The following is a 14,482-nucleotide window of genomic DNA, read 5'->3' as shown; positions in this document are numbered from 1 at the left end:
CCCACCCAGTGGGATGGGGGAGAAAATCGGGGAAAAAAGAAGCAAAACCCACGGGTTGAGATAAGAACAGTTTAATAGAACAGAAAAGAAGAAACGAATAATGATAATGATGACACTAATAAAATGACAACAGCAATAATGAAAGGATTGGAATGTACAAATGATGCGCAGTGCAATTGCTCACCACCTGCCGACCGGCACCCAGCTAGTCCCCGAGTGGCGATTCCCCGCCCCCACTTCCCAGTTCCTATACTAGATGTGACGTCCCATGGTCTGGAATACCCTGTTGGCCAGTTTGGGTCAGCTGTCCTGGCTCTGTCCTGTGCCAACTTCTTGTGCCCCTCCAGCTTTCTCGCTGGCTGGGCATGAGAAGCTGAAAAATCCTTGACATTAGTCTAAACACTACTGAGCAACAACTGAAAACATCAGTGTGTTATCAACATTCTTCTCATACTGAACTCAAAACATAGCACTGTACCAGCTACTAGGAAGACAGTTAACTCTATCCCAGCTGAAACTAGGACAGATTAACATCAGTTTTGGGGGGGAAGGGGAGGGAGGGGACAAAAAAAAAAATTATAAGCCCAGGTTGTTCTTTTGTACCACTACCCATAGCTACAGCTTTGTAGCATGTTGCGCTGGTAACTTAATTTTCAGCACTGGCATCTAATCCAAGAGCTGTAAGTGGACAGACTATACCCACACATTGGAAAGGTTCAAGTGCTCTGCTGGGGAAAACCCCTGTGCTCTGATAACATCAAAGAAATTCTGTGGCTTCTGAGAAATAAAAATGAAATGCAATGCACTAAAAAAAACCTACGATGTTTGGCAGAGGTTTTCAGAAGCAAGCAAGCAATTTTGGTTATCTCAAGCTACAGACTGATAATAAAAAAGATCTCAAATCCTGAGAAGTTTGCAAAACACAACACAAAGTTGCCATTGTACAGGTGGTGTTTTAACTTCCATTCAGAGAGCCTGTTCCTCTGCATGAGCAAACACAGTATCATGGCTTCAGCTGCCCCACTGAACCTGAAGCAGACTGTTTGCTTGTTGATTCAAACTTCTGTTGAATAGTTCTGAGAAAGGTACAGAATTACATTGTCATCCTGTTTTCAAAATGGTGTTTGCTACTGTTAACATAAAAAAATTTTGGGGTGGAAAGTATTTGTGCTAGATAATGACCACCTTATGAATTCAGCTTGAATCTGTCATATTACAATAATAAGACTAGCAAAAGCATAGTAATGTCCTATATCGAATGAGAACATATGGCTTCACTATACTACATTTCTTTTAATGCTATTCGATCTTTACATAGCCCATGTGCTCAATGGAAATACTGTTAGAGTGAAAGCAGAGGCAATATTCCTTTTTTATTTCTTTCAGACTTTTAATGTTTTTAAAGTAAATCAATTAGAATTACTAAAAGGTAAGGAAAGGAAAAAATAGCAATGATAAATGTGCTGAATTTGAAAGAAAACTTGTAATAAAAATCTGTTATCTAGTAGAAAGAAATTTGATATGTGTATATGCACTTACAAGTGTGTGTGAGTGGGTGTGTACAGAGGGAATGGTGAGAGACTAAGGAAATACCCATTTGTTTTTCCACTTAGACAAATTATGTTCCTACAGCCATTAACCAAGTAGACATATGGCATCATTTCACAGAGGAATTTATGTATAGTAAATTCTTCATCAATTCCCTGTTGTTCCTGAAAAATGCGTTCAGCACAAGTGTTCTGTGAGCTATTCCAAAAACAGAATACTTAAAAATATTTTGAGGGGCCATGATGATTTATTCTGAGAAGTAAACTAGATATCTTTAGAAATAATCCTAAAATTTTTCTTTCCTTTTTTTCTTTTTTCTTAAGTAGAACTTTAAAAGGAAATTCTCATTTCTCATGAGGTGTATATGCAATATGAAAGGGGATGAGGAAGACCAAAAACCATCTAAGGAAATCATGATATTATGGATCTGGACATAGCAATAAACTGCTGGCTAGCATCACAACCCATCCAGAATGATCCTAGGTAATCCCATCATCCTTATCCTTGTACTAAATGACATCTTTACGGGGGAGGAAGATTAAGGCAGACAGACTGGAGTCCAGAAAATGATATTCAGAAGGCCAGCTATAGATTCTTTTTATGTATTCCAATGATTCTTTGAAAATATCGAATGTCTTATCGATAAGAATTTTCTGTGCCGTATTGGGCTCTGGATGTTTGAAACCACATGAATTCCTGTCTGAAAATTCAGACAAAATTCAGATGTTTAAGAGACCATAAAATAATACTCAGTGTGGTGACAGAGTTGTTTGTCTTAATTCCTAAATAAATCTTGAACAGTCAATATTTAATTTCTAGGCGATATTTATAGTAGTAATTTTATTATGGTTTTCTTGACTCATCTCTGTGAAGAAGCAGCTGTAGGATGGAGGTAAATGTCAGAGCCAAAGGCTTATTTGATTAAACTATGGCAACAGCATTAATCTTCAAAAGGAAATCAAGATAATAGAGGGGGCTGGATGGACCAGGAGATTGATAATTGGTTAGAAAGCTTTTGACCTTTGAGCCAGTAGTTCAGATTCAAGCCAAGTCAGTAGTGACTGAAAATCATTACTCTCTGATAACAGTGCAATTGCCATGTGAAATGGGTGATTGGTTTCATTCCAGTTCCTAGTGAACTGGTACTCTCATTGCAAAAATAGCTGCTCCCATTGTCAGGGGTTTAAGGAAGGAAAGGAGAAGGAGACTTCTTTACTTTCTCACCCTCGGAAGTATTTTGGGAGGTGAGGGAGGGGAGAAGCTGCAGTCCGCTGGCACATTGAAAGCATCACAGCTACCACCAGGCGCTTGTTAAGGAATTAAAAACTCTGGATTCCTGTTTTGTCCACATGACACATCTCATTGACATTTATAAAAGTGAAAGTTTTATATATAACATAACTCTAAACACCTCTATAATGATATTTTTCATTTATAATAAATGGGATTCTTTTCACTGTTTTCAGTAGGAAAAAATGTGTGGTAGTAGAGGTTTGGGTTGGTTTTTTTTTGTCAATTTTCAATTCACAGAAGACTGTTAAGCAAGTAGTTATATGAATCTTTTTGACCTTGGAATTGTGCTTGACCTGTTTTGAGTCAATGGATGATTCATACCTGAATTGAGCTACTAAAGATTTACAAATGCTTGTCTATGTCACATTGTGTTTTTCTCTCCTTAATTGGATGACCTGATGTTAATAATTAATGCCACCTGAAACCAATATAATTTAATCCTGTAAGAATTCATTTAGCTTGCTGGCAGTCTCAAGAACCACAGAGAGTCATATTAAAATGATGGAGGATTACATTTGTCCTCCTCTTACTCTTCTGAATAAAACTTGGTTACATTTACCATCTCCTTCACCATCCATTTCCTTTCATTCTTTTTACCTGTGAAGAATGTGGCTATGTTGTTCACACAGGCATGCTTCCTGACTTTTTTTTTTTTTTTCAGTTTGCCTGTTTCTCCAGTCTGTTCTCTGAGTCCTCTGCAAACCTGGAGGATGTTCTGTTGCTTCAGCATGCTTATTTTGCCATGTCTTTTATATGGTTTATGCTTAAATTAATAATGTTTTCTCTATTCTTGCCTATTTTGTTATCTTCCTTTCTTTTAAATCACTTTAAATTTAGAGTTTGGCTGTCTGCTATGTATTGTCACTGTAAGGTGTTAGGTTCCTTTTCTTTAAAAACCACACATCCTGCCCAACCTGAAATCCCCCCCAAATCACCAGTATTTAAAGTATAATCTCTGTCTCATTTTACTATATAGCTAGTCCAGCTAGTGGAGTTCACTAGTAGTTTTTTGTGTACTTTTTAGTTCTATGGTAGACAAAACGTAGAAGAGAATAATAACAACACTGGACCATTTAAAACTCAAGTAATGCTCATATTAGAAGTTTTCTCACAGCAAAAAGACACTGATTCAGAGGTTGCTGCATTTTTTTCTCCGTGGGGAGAAAGCTGCTTTAGAAACCCATTGGATCTGTGTATGGTCTTTTTGAATCCTTTCAGATGTGTCTTTGTAAATACAAAGTGCTAAAAGGGTGAACAAATACGATCATTTTATGACATACACTGTTGGTTGTTTTAGTGGAACCAGTGCATCTCCCTTAGACTGCCAGCAATGACAGGAAACAGCCTCCATCTACTGCAGGCAGAAGAAATAGGAAAATGCAGTCTGGAGGCAAAGACTTGCCTGCAGTGCTGTAGTCCGTGGAAGCTCTATTACTGAATTCTATCACCGGAATCTCAGGCTTCAGCAAAGGAGTTAGTGCTGCTTGTTTTAATATTGATTTGTGAATGAGTAAACGTGAAAGCATTATTAACTGTACATTGTTGCATAATTGTGTTTGAGAGCATATTCATCAAATAAGCCCAGATGGAAATGTTCTTCTTTACAAAATTGGCTATTATGGTTTTGAAAAGAGGTTAAAAATTACATAGTATTCTTGTTTTTCCAGTGTGTGTTTGGCTGCCAAATTTCTGTAAACATACCAGTGCAGTAAAATGTAAAACTAAGCATATTGAAAAGCACAGGGAGAAGTGAGGAATAGAAAAGCCTTCCAGTCTATGATCAAGTTCTTTCCAAATGACCTTTCATATGTGTGACAGGCCCAAATTTGTATCTTGCATGAACCCCCCCCCCCTTTTTTTTTTTTTTTTATGAAGAGTAAATGTTGGTGTGAAGGGAATGTGAAAAGAAAAGCAGGCCTGGATGCCAGCTTCGCAAATGTCTCCAAGGAGGGAACCGTCACCTTCATCCACAGTTGTGATCCACCTCTCCCCAGGTGGGGGGAAGGCAGCACAGACAGAAAAGCACTGTGAAATTCAGTCCACGTATACAAAACCAAAAGAGAGTAAGGAACCATACTTTTATGCTGTACAAGTTAGACGACTACCAGTTAAATGTAGCTTGAAAAATATCTGTAAACCAAAGTGAATGATATTTCACCAAATATGCACATTGTGTATCACTTGGTACTTCCTGCAGTTTCACAGATGATAATGATCCTGGCAGCTTTAGCTTTGTTTTATAAATGTGTTGAAAAACTTCTCTGTGAACATGAGTATATTGCAGTGTACTCAAATGGCACCATAGTTCCCAGCCAGTCTCCTCAGGCTAAATGATTAATCCAAACTGTATATTATCGTTCTCATGCTGTACTTTTCCTCCAGCTAAGTAAACTGGATATTTGCAGAAAAGATTTTTCAAATTTAATCAATGCAACTGAGAAAAAATCAATAAGGTTTACAGAACCACTCCAGTCCTTATTTTCAGTAAGAGTCATTGTGATCTTTTTTCTCGTTGCCAATGTTTTTGGTAAGAGGTACCAAGCAATAAATAACTAGGGCTGTATACTGCATGTTAACAATATTTTTAAGGAAACAGGAACTTGCAGTGCTAACACCAAAAAGCTTGATCCTTTTCTTTCTTGGCTTTCTGAACTTACTAATTTATTTCTACATCAGCAGACTCTGTACTCCTGCAATGTGTGTAGTTCTAGATGCATGCTTCAGCTGCTGTTTTTAACAGATATGAAGTGTTATCAATCCATGAAGTTAATATTGGTGCTGTCAAATCCAATTTGATAACATGAAGAATTAACACTGAGAAAGAACAGGTTGTTTTGTTTTGTTTTGGATTTCTTATTTTCTATAAGCAGTTTCTGAGACACAAAAAGCTTCTACAGTGTTGGGATTCTTCTCTCCCTGGACTGTGGTTTTGGGTTTTTTTGTTAGTTTGGTTTTTGGTAGGTATAGTAATTTTTTAATGTCAGGGCCACAAGTAAATTCTTAAAAAGACAAGTGAATGTAGTTGGTTTGGTAAGCTTGGAGTAAAGCATGTGATTCAAATCCTGCTAGCCTTACCAAGAAAGTCAAAAAGAGTTCTCTTGTTAAGTGGGTAGGTTTGGTTCTGGTGCTGCCTCCCTCCCAAATATGATAAATTTAAAGGGTGAAAGAGATCACTACCTCCATCTGGTCTGAGTATTTGAATAGTACCAGCTATTGGAATTGGAGCCAGTTGCTCCTACAGTAAATTTATTCTCAGTGAATAAAATGACTTGGGCATTACGAATTTGTGGTTGAATAGTAGTAATAATGTAAAAATTAAATACAAATAATTATTGAATAAATACTCCTTCCACTGCGATTAAAGGAAGTACTGTGATTTCCCCCCCCCCCCCCCCATAAGATATTGTAACTTCCTAAGGTACTGAAAGTGGTTACGTATTAACTTGGTGGAGGAGGGAGGGGAAGCACTGCAAAACAAGTTATACGTTTATAAATACACAAATTATGTTGTAGTATATTATTAGCTTTTGGTTTAATGTTTACTTAAAGTATGGAGATTTGGGTTATTAATGTCTGTATAAATGGCTCCCCTTTGTGTGCATAATTCATCTGCAACTTTTATGTTTGTAAATTTCTAAAAGCCTTAATTTAATATAATCTGATGTTTTGGCACAGAGTGGCTATTATGTCTGTCTTTAGTAGCCCCTTATCTTGGATAAGAACACTGTCTGGGGTGTGAAAGAATGCAAATAGATACTCACCAGCTTTGTTGTTTGTCTTCCCTTGAGTTTTGTCTGCTTTTATAGTTCTGTATCTGGATGCCATCTCTCTTTTAATATCCCTTCAGCCTTAGGTTTGGACTTCCTTGTTTTTTAATTTCCTTTTTCTCTTCCCTCCTATTAATTTCTCTTTCTGTCCACCTGCATTCAGAAATTCCGATACACAAACAACTGAATAAAAAATAAAGTACCAAAGAACTCTCCAAGTTTTAGTCCTATTGAAGTAATAGAAAACATTTTCTAGCTTTTTTTGTTTGTGTTTTCTAATGATCTAAACATTAGATCAAGTTTCAGACAAGAATGTGTCTCAGAGCTGTAATAGGAACCAGTTCAGGATGGGCTGGTTATGGAAGTTGCTTCTGTGACTTATAGACTTTGCGCTTATGAGAAAAATTACCATCCCGCCATATAGGATACTGATTTTTTTTTTTTACCGTTATGGTAGTGACAAAATTGGCTACAAAACCATTGTGACAAGAACAAAACATTATATGCAATGTCCCTAGCTCATATTATCACTTCTCCACTGTTTTCAAAGAAATCTTTGTATGTTTATTTTCATGCTGTGATGAATGATAGCTGACACAAAAGAAACCCAGCCAAGGCAATGCATACAGATCAGAGCCATAATATGATGTTCTGCAGTAATGCCTACTGACAGTAAAAATCCCACAAGTTTTAGACAGCTATAAGGAACGTGAGCAGTTTAATTCTGAATGTTTGTTCAGTGGGGTCTATCAGCTTCGAGGGGTGTCTGTGTCCTGCTCCTCACCTTGCCACATTAACACAAGAGACACAGAAAAAGTGCTGTGTAGTGATCTATTAATTTTTTTTTTTTATGCTAGATTGAGCTCCCTAATAACACACTCCCTCTTTTTTTGCTGTTAATTTTTTCATTCTCATGAGAAACAAGTGTTGACAATGGCAATTTAACTTTTGTATGTTTCTTACAGGCTATAGTGACCCAGTCAGTTGAGGATTGTGGTGAATGAGGCCAGCTAAAGTCTGAACTTCACTTATGTAAGGTCTTGGAAGATGTGGCCTCATATTCACAGGTAGACTTTTTAAAAACTCTATAGATGTCTCTGTCATCTCTAAGAAACTTGCAATAATTGCGGTCAACTTATCGTGTTAAACCTAATGGATTCAGTTCTCACCTCTCAGTTATTTATTTATTTATTTTGTTATTTATGTATTAAACACAAATTAGTTTTAGGCCCATGAAACTGAGCTGGAGAAATCCAGCAATCTAGTATCTTTGCCGTATATCTCAACAAAAATGCTTGATGCCATCTAGAGATTGTACTATTACTGACCAATTGACTATTTACAAAGGCCTGTGCTGTATGTTACCTTTTTCAGGCTATTTCAATTTAGATGCAGATTGGAGAAAATAAAAGTACCTTTACAGTCTGTTGTGCACCTCTTTAAAGGACAGAAACTAATTTTCTCTTTCTGAGCTTTATTTTTACAATGCTTTTTTCTTGTAATTGCAGGGTGTTATTTTTGTAAAATGGTATTTGTCTCATTTCAAAGGCATACCTTAGTAGAACCTCTTTCACAGGGGTAAAAAACAATGTCATAGGCTTTCTCATGTTTATTAATGTGCCATTGTCTACTTCAGTTGTTGCTTCTGGAATCCACTATAAACTGGTTTTACTATACTTTTAGCAAGAATCTAATGCTGGGGATGACAAAAAAAAAATCAGTTAGAGGCAGGTATGAATTATATAACTTTGAAGTTAATTATAATATATTTTGAGGTAAAAGCCTAAATGAGTTTGAAGCACAGTCTCCAGAAGATGGCAAAGGTTGGTGAAGTTTTGGGGTTTGGGTTTTTTTGGTTTGGTTTTTTTTTTTTTTTTCCTGTTTGTTTGTTTTGTAGCAATTTGGTCTATGAAGCATTGCACATTGAAGAAAAAAGTACAGGTGACATGGAATGATTAAATTCAGTAATACTCCATGTATCACAGCTTTGTTGAATGCTTGCTATGAACACTCATTTGTAGGCAGATGTAGAGTGAGGAAGATCTGGGTGCTGATGGTCTTCTGAAGGTATATGGAAAAGGCAAAAACTGTGGAGAGTTGTTTAAGGCTGGTTGTGGTTTAATTTCAGTGGAAAATAAAATCAAAGCCTGTGTATATTGTGCTTATTTAAGAAACTACTGATATTTTCTTTATAGTAAGATATTCTTCTGCCCATATTCTGTTTTATGTAATCCTTGATTTCAATGGAGAATGTACTTTTATGCTGCCCAGTACAGTTGTGTGGCTGATGGAAAAGACAGGTTCTTTTACATGGGGCTGCATTTTGGTAATTGTATGATATATCTTATGTAAATACTTAAAAATTTGAGATGTATTTTTGCCATAAAATTCTGATGAAGACTTCAGATACAAAGTTGGAAGCATCTGGATTTTAGTATTTTTGCTCAAGCCTGTCTTTACTGGTTGCTCTTTGGGACAAATAGCACAATACAATTTTCAGTTATGTATTTTCTCTTACCAAACTCTGGGCTTCTGACATAGTCAAAAGGAATTAGGAAATTGAGATTATATCTCAGTGACTCTGCCAAATATATAAAAAGAGCTTCTCTGATGTCAATGCTATCAGCACTTGTTATCTTGACTAGGCTTGCTGGAATTGTGCCAAAGGAGCTTGGGATGCGACTATCACTTCTGCTTTGTAAAATGGGTTTTGGATGATATATTGCCATGTACTTTGCCTTTAAACTGTTATTTTTTTGACACCTGGATTGTAGTCAAAATTGCATATTGTTTCAGGGCATTCAGGTAGACCGTATGAAACCATAATGAGAGTGATAATAGAGAGCAAGTAATGTGGAATGATTTTATTAAATTTTATCTGAAACTTGATGAGATCAGCACTTAGTAGAAGTAGAATACCTTCTGAGAAAAACTGTGTGTGGACAAAGATGAACCTTGGCATGTGACTTGATAATGAGTTTATATTCTCACTGCATATATTATGAAATAAAGTTTTAAAACACCAGATTATAAAATTAGGCACATAGTTAAAAATATGGCTTAAAATTTTAAACAGGGTAAGAGATTTAATTCTCAGTGTTACGGTATAAGCTGCACAGATAACACTGTTTTAGATGCACAGATGTACACCTATACTGCATTTGAGATCAACTTTTCATATGGATTAGATAAGCCTATATGGGTTTGATATGTTTATATTGGTACATGTGCATATGAGTAGAGATGTGGAAATCAGCTTATTAATGAACACGTAACAGAGAGGTATTAAAGCAACAAAAAGCTATATATTCACCTCATTCAGAATGGGTTTAAGCGCTCAAATGTTTGTTTTAGCTACATAAATTTCTATTAACATGAGGAAGATAAACTCCAGATTTGTGAACTTTGAAGAGCTTAACACAAAACCCAAACATTATGTAGCTGTCTGCCCTGTCCCTCACAGCCCGTTCCCTCCCCTCCTTTTCACTGCGGGTTTTTATAGCTGCAAATGTTTGCAAGTGTGCATAGGAGGCAATAATCCAGGTCATCATAATATCACCCAGTCTGGCAAAACAAGAGTGATAAACAAGGGAAAAAAAAATCCTTTTGTTGTTATTAAGGAAATACTACAGGAGAGATGAAAAGGCAGCTTGGTTGTGGGACAGCAATCCATAATTTACTTTGCAGATGTCTCTGTAATTTAAGCAGCAGGCAGAACAACCGCACAGTTGTAGATGCTCTGGGGAAAGGATACCCAGAGCCTCGTAAATCATGGTAAGGATTAAAAGCAATGAACATTCATCTTCTTAACCTCGTAAAGCAATATTGCAAAGCCAAGGATTACAACTTACTGCACATGTAATCTTTGTTCAGGGATAAAGGGTGTCAACTTTTTAAAAAGCTTCTCTCAATTAACAGCAGCACCTACCTTTTGAGAAGGGACCAAAAAAAACCGTTTTAAAACTGATTTTAAAACAATTCCTACTATTAAAGGAGTACATAACATTTGCCACAAAAGAAGGAAAAAACCAAGATTGATTCTTGGCTGAACCCATTGTTTGTTTCGAAGTTCTGATCTGTTTGTAACATTAGTATTTATTAATATGTTTTTGAAAACTTTGCTTAATAGACACAACACAAAAAAGCCACTTGCTTTTCCCATTGTAAAATGGTGGACTCCTGAACAACCCTTTGCCTTGCTTGACTTCAGCTGCTTTTTCAAGTATGATAAATATTTGACTCAACTACTCGTTGTGATTAAAGAATAACCTCAAATGAAAAAACATACCATGTATTCAGTCTGCTAAATTAGCACTGTAAAGCCTGAATTCATCTGTCTGCTTTGGAAGTGTTGCTGGTATACCTGTAAATAAGTTCTAACTTATCAACCAATGTATTAAAAATATTTTACTTCCATAATCAGGTTGACAGTGTAGAGGCACTCAAAATATTTGAAAGGGAAAAGAATGTGGGTGGTGTCATGAGGAGGGCCTTTCATAGCCCAGCAAACCAAGGAAATCAAGGAAGTAAGACTTTGTCTCTTGTTTATCTCTCTCTTTTTTTTTTTTTTTTCCTTTTTTTTTTTTCTTTTTGTGTGTGATACGTGACACCAAATCCTAGACATTTCTATCAGGGAAAGGAATGCAGGAAAATACTGTTCAGCAGAGTCCTGTACTGCATTAGTGACAATGATGACGATCAGCTTTTGATATGTACTACGAAGAAAGCAAAAGGGTGTCATGTTCTCGTAGGTTTGATCCAAACTAATGGAGCAGACCTGAAGGAGAACATGGAAATAGAGAATGAGGCTGTTTATGAAGCAATAAAGTTCAGGAGAAGAAGGAAAACAGCAAAATTAAAAATATATACTTCCTGGAAGCAGATTTCAGTGAACTCAGATAATTGATAAGATCCTAAGGAACATAAATCTAAGGAGTTAGAAGAACTGGTAGTTCTTTGAATAAATGTTTTTAATAGTGAGAAGAAAGTGGTGAGGAGAAGAAAAGCTGTCATTAGTGTTTACTGATCAGTGTTCTTATTATTTCGTTCAGTCTTTATCTGTGATTAGGTGGGCATCAGTTAATACCAGTGACAATGGTACGAGATCTCAGATTATATAGATCACTTGGTTAAGTTATTTATTTTCATATTATTAGAATGTGGTGAAATTGATCCCAGGTTACTTAGAGCCACCTGAATCTTTTTCAGATGTATTATCTGAAACGTATCTCAGAGATGTTTCAGAGAACATGAGCAAGATGGATAAAGTACCAGAAATTTAAGTAATAAACACCGTAAGTACAGGATGCAAAAAGAGGAGATTGAGAATTATAAATTAATCTTCACAGTAATTCCTGGGAAAAATAAACTATTAATATAGGCAGCATAAAAGAGTAACTTTAAATATGAATTTTCCAGGAACAAACTGTATTCTTTTGCAGCAGAATAATTGAACTTGTGGCTATACCAAAACAGTAGGTATCGTCTACCATACATTTAGTAAGATTTCTCATAAGGTCTCACATAATACGGTCTAGACAAAACTATACAGAGTGTATGTAAAGGCAGTAAGAAAACAACACATGGAGAGCAGTTATCAATTCTGAGCAGTCTGAAAGAATTTTTATGAGTTCCAATTTTCAGTAACTTGCTTGTTAGTAGAGTAAGAGGTATGAGTGCTGAATTTGTATATAATATTTGGCTAGTGGGCTTAAGAGACAAAGTGTAACATCATCTTGCTGGTACCTTTTCACTTTCTTTATTTCCTTTAGACCAAGTCATGCTATTGCTATCCTTAGCACAAATGTATAGCTGTAGGCTTCAGCTTTTCTTCTAAGTCCTTATAAGCTATCCTCTCAGCTACAAATAAGTGATACATTTTGTGACCATTGCTCCTTCTTGTTCCTTTTTGGATGTTTTTAAGAAAGCCTTTAATAAGCCTGTAGTTTTTGGTTGTCTCTTTCATTCCCTTGATTCCAAGTATCTATTCTGTTAGTTATTTCCAGGCTCTGACATCTATTTAGGGAGGGTCACATATATATGTATGCAGTATTAAGTTAATTTAGAAAACTAACTATTTATTCACAAGTCCATTCCATTATTATTATTATTGCAGAATACAGCCGCTTAAAGACCTTTGGATTAATTCTGATCCTCCTGAATTCTGCACTGGAACTGCAAGATTTTAATCATCTATTTTTTTAATGATGGAATTGGAAAGGGATGTCTAAGCATTATTCCTTTGGGACGCATGAGTAATAACTTTAAGCAAGGCTATTTTGAAAGCAAGTGTACTAAGCATTTGAAAACAGTTATGAAAAACTTTATTTCAGTTTTCTTCTTTTATTCTTTTCTTAAACTTTAAAACCTCTAAAAATTGAATCCATTGCATAGATCAGCACTATAAACCAAATTAATCTGTGGTCTAGCTTCATAGTCTTCAATGGTATTTCCGTACGGTTCGGTGCTTTGAATATCTGGCTTCAACACCTTGGAGTAGTCAAGCTTTTAAATTATGAGATTTTGTAGCTATTGGGTTTTAAAAAAGCAAAAGTAGGTATGTATGACAAAATAGGTAGGCTTGAAGACAGCTCTGAGAATTGGAATATAAATACTGACATTTTCTTTGGTAGTCAGCATGATTAATTTAGTGGGAATTTTCTTTCCTCCTTTTTAAATTAATTTGTTTACTGACTTTATTTTCAGATCTTAATATGTTCTGTTGCATTAATGTTGTACTTATTTCATTCTTATTTACTTCATTGCCTGTCCCTTTGTAATTTGACAAAACATTTCTAATGACATCGGGTAAGTGGATGAAAAGGCCACAGTCCTGAAAGGACTGTGCTGCTGAAACAGGTCTTCTCTTATGAGTTGGGAGATGCTCTTCTAGTTCTCTATTTACTGCTTAAAAAAATCAGTCCACAGCATAGCTTAGTACTTATTAATCAGCTTTAAAATTAATGCATCTTTGAATAGAAATGCTCTACTGTTGAAGAATGATGTTCCAGAGAGATATGTCCTTCAAAATACGTTTTCCCCTTGTATGTTCTTTAGGCACGTAATCATTGCTATCATACAGAATACAACTATCATACAGCATCTTTAAGTGAAAGATAGAGTTGGCCCACATCATGATTGCCGTATTTCTGTCTTAGAATTCTAAATCTTTAAAATTTAAAAAAATGGGAGAGAGGTGTGTGTACTTTGAGGCTTCTGGGTAATTGAAACCTTTGGATTGTCTACAGACGCGGACAGACATTATGTTATATTCTTTATATTCAGTTATTATTTACAGAGTCTTTTCTAGAGAGGGCTTCCTGAGTACTGACAGAAGATCACAATCACAAGAATATTAGTTTGTCAACTGCTTCAGGCCAGACTGTTTGATAGCTGCTTATAAACAATGCTGTAAAGTTTCACAGGCCTCAGGCAAGACTTTCTGTCATCTCTTCAGGATAGCTGTATCCTCTGATTAGCTCATGAAGCCTGTACTGAAAATGTCTTCCTGGGCAGCTCTTCTGGGGTGATTTTTCTTCTAATTTGACTATTTTTCTTTCTCTGCTTTATTTTCTTACTTTGAAAATGTGAAATTTAATTTAATTTCTAATATTCCATTGGGTTGTTTGATTACTCTAGAAATCTAGCTGATAAAAGAGAGGATGCTGGGAGACAGAATTTGTTTATATATCTATGATGTGAGGCAAGAATGATGCAGTTGCTATGAAACTAGATACGGGGCTTGGTAACTATTTGTACATAGACTTTTATCTTTCTATGGTTTCATGTAAACTTGAAGGTGATTTCTTTCCCATCAACATTCTTTTTTTCATACCATAAATGTGAGCTACATGCACAGTTTTTCATCTTCATAA

At 35.8% G+C, this 14,482-nt stretch overlaps 1 protein-coding gene across 1 annotated transcript in view; it reads left to right on the top strand.

Moving 5' to 3' along the window:
* Positions 1–7,559: 7,559 nt before the first annotated feature.
* Positions 7,560–14,482, top strand: part of CDH12 (cadherin 12) — a 391,065-nt gene continuing 384,142 nt past the window's right edge. Inside the window, exon 1 of the mRNA XM_030042002.1 lies at positions 7,560–7,675. The gene's annotated coding sequence lies outside the window, so the exon portion shown is untranslated. The remainder of the gene's footprint in view (positions 7,676–14,482) is intronic.

This window comes from Aquila chrysaetos, chromosome 18, assembly GCF_900496995.4.
Source record: "Aquila chrysaetos chrysaetos chromosome 18, bAquChr1.4, whole genome shotgun sequence".
Taxonomy (NCBI): Eukaryota; Metazoa; Chordata; class Aves; order Accipitriformes; family Accipitridae; genus Aquila; species Aquila chrysaetos.
This window is presented reverse-complemented; position numbering and strand designations above follow the sequence as displayed.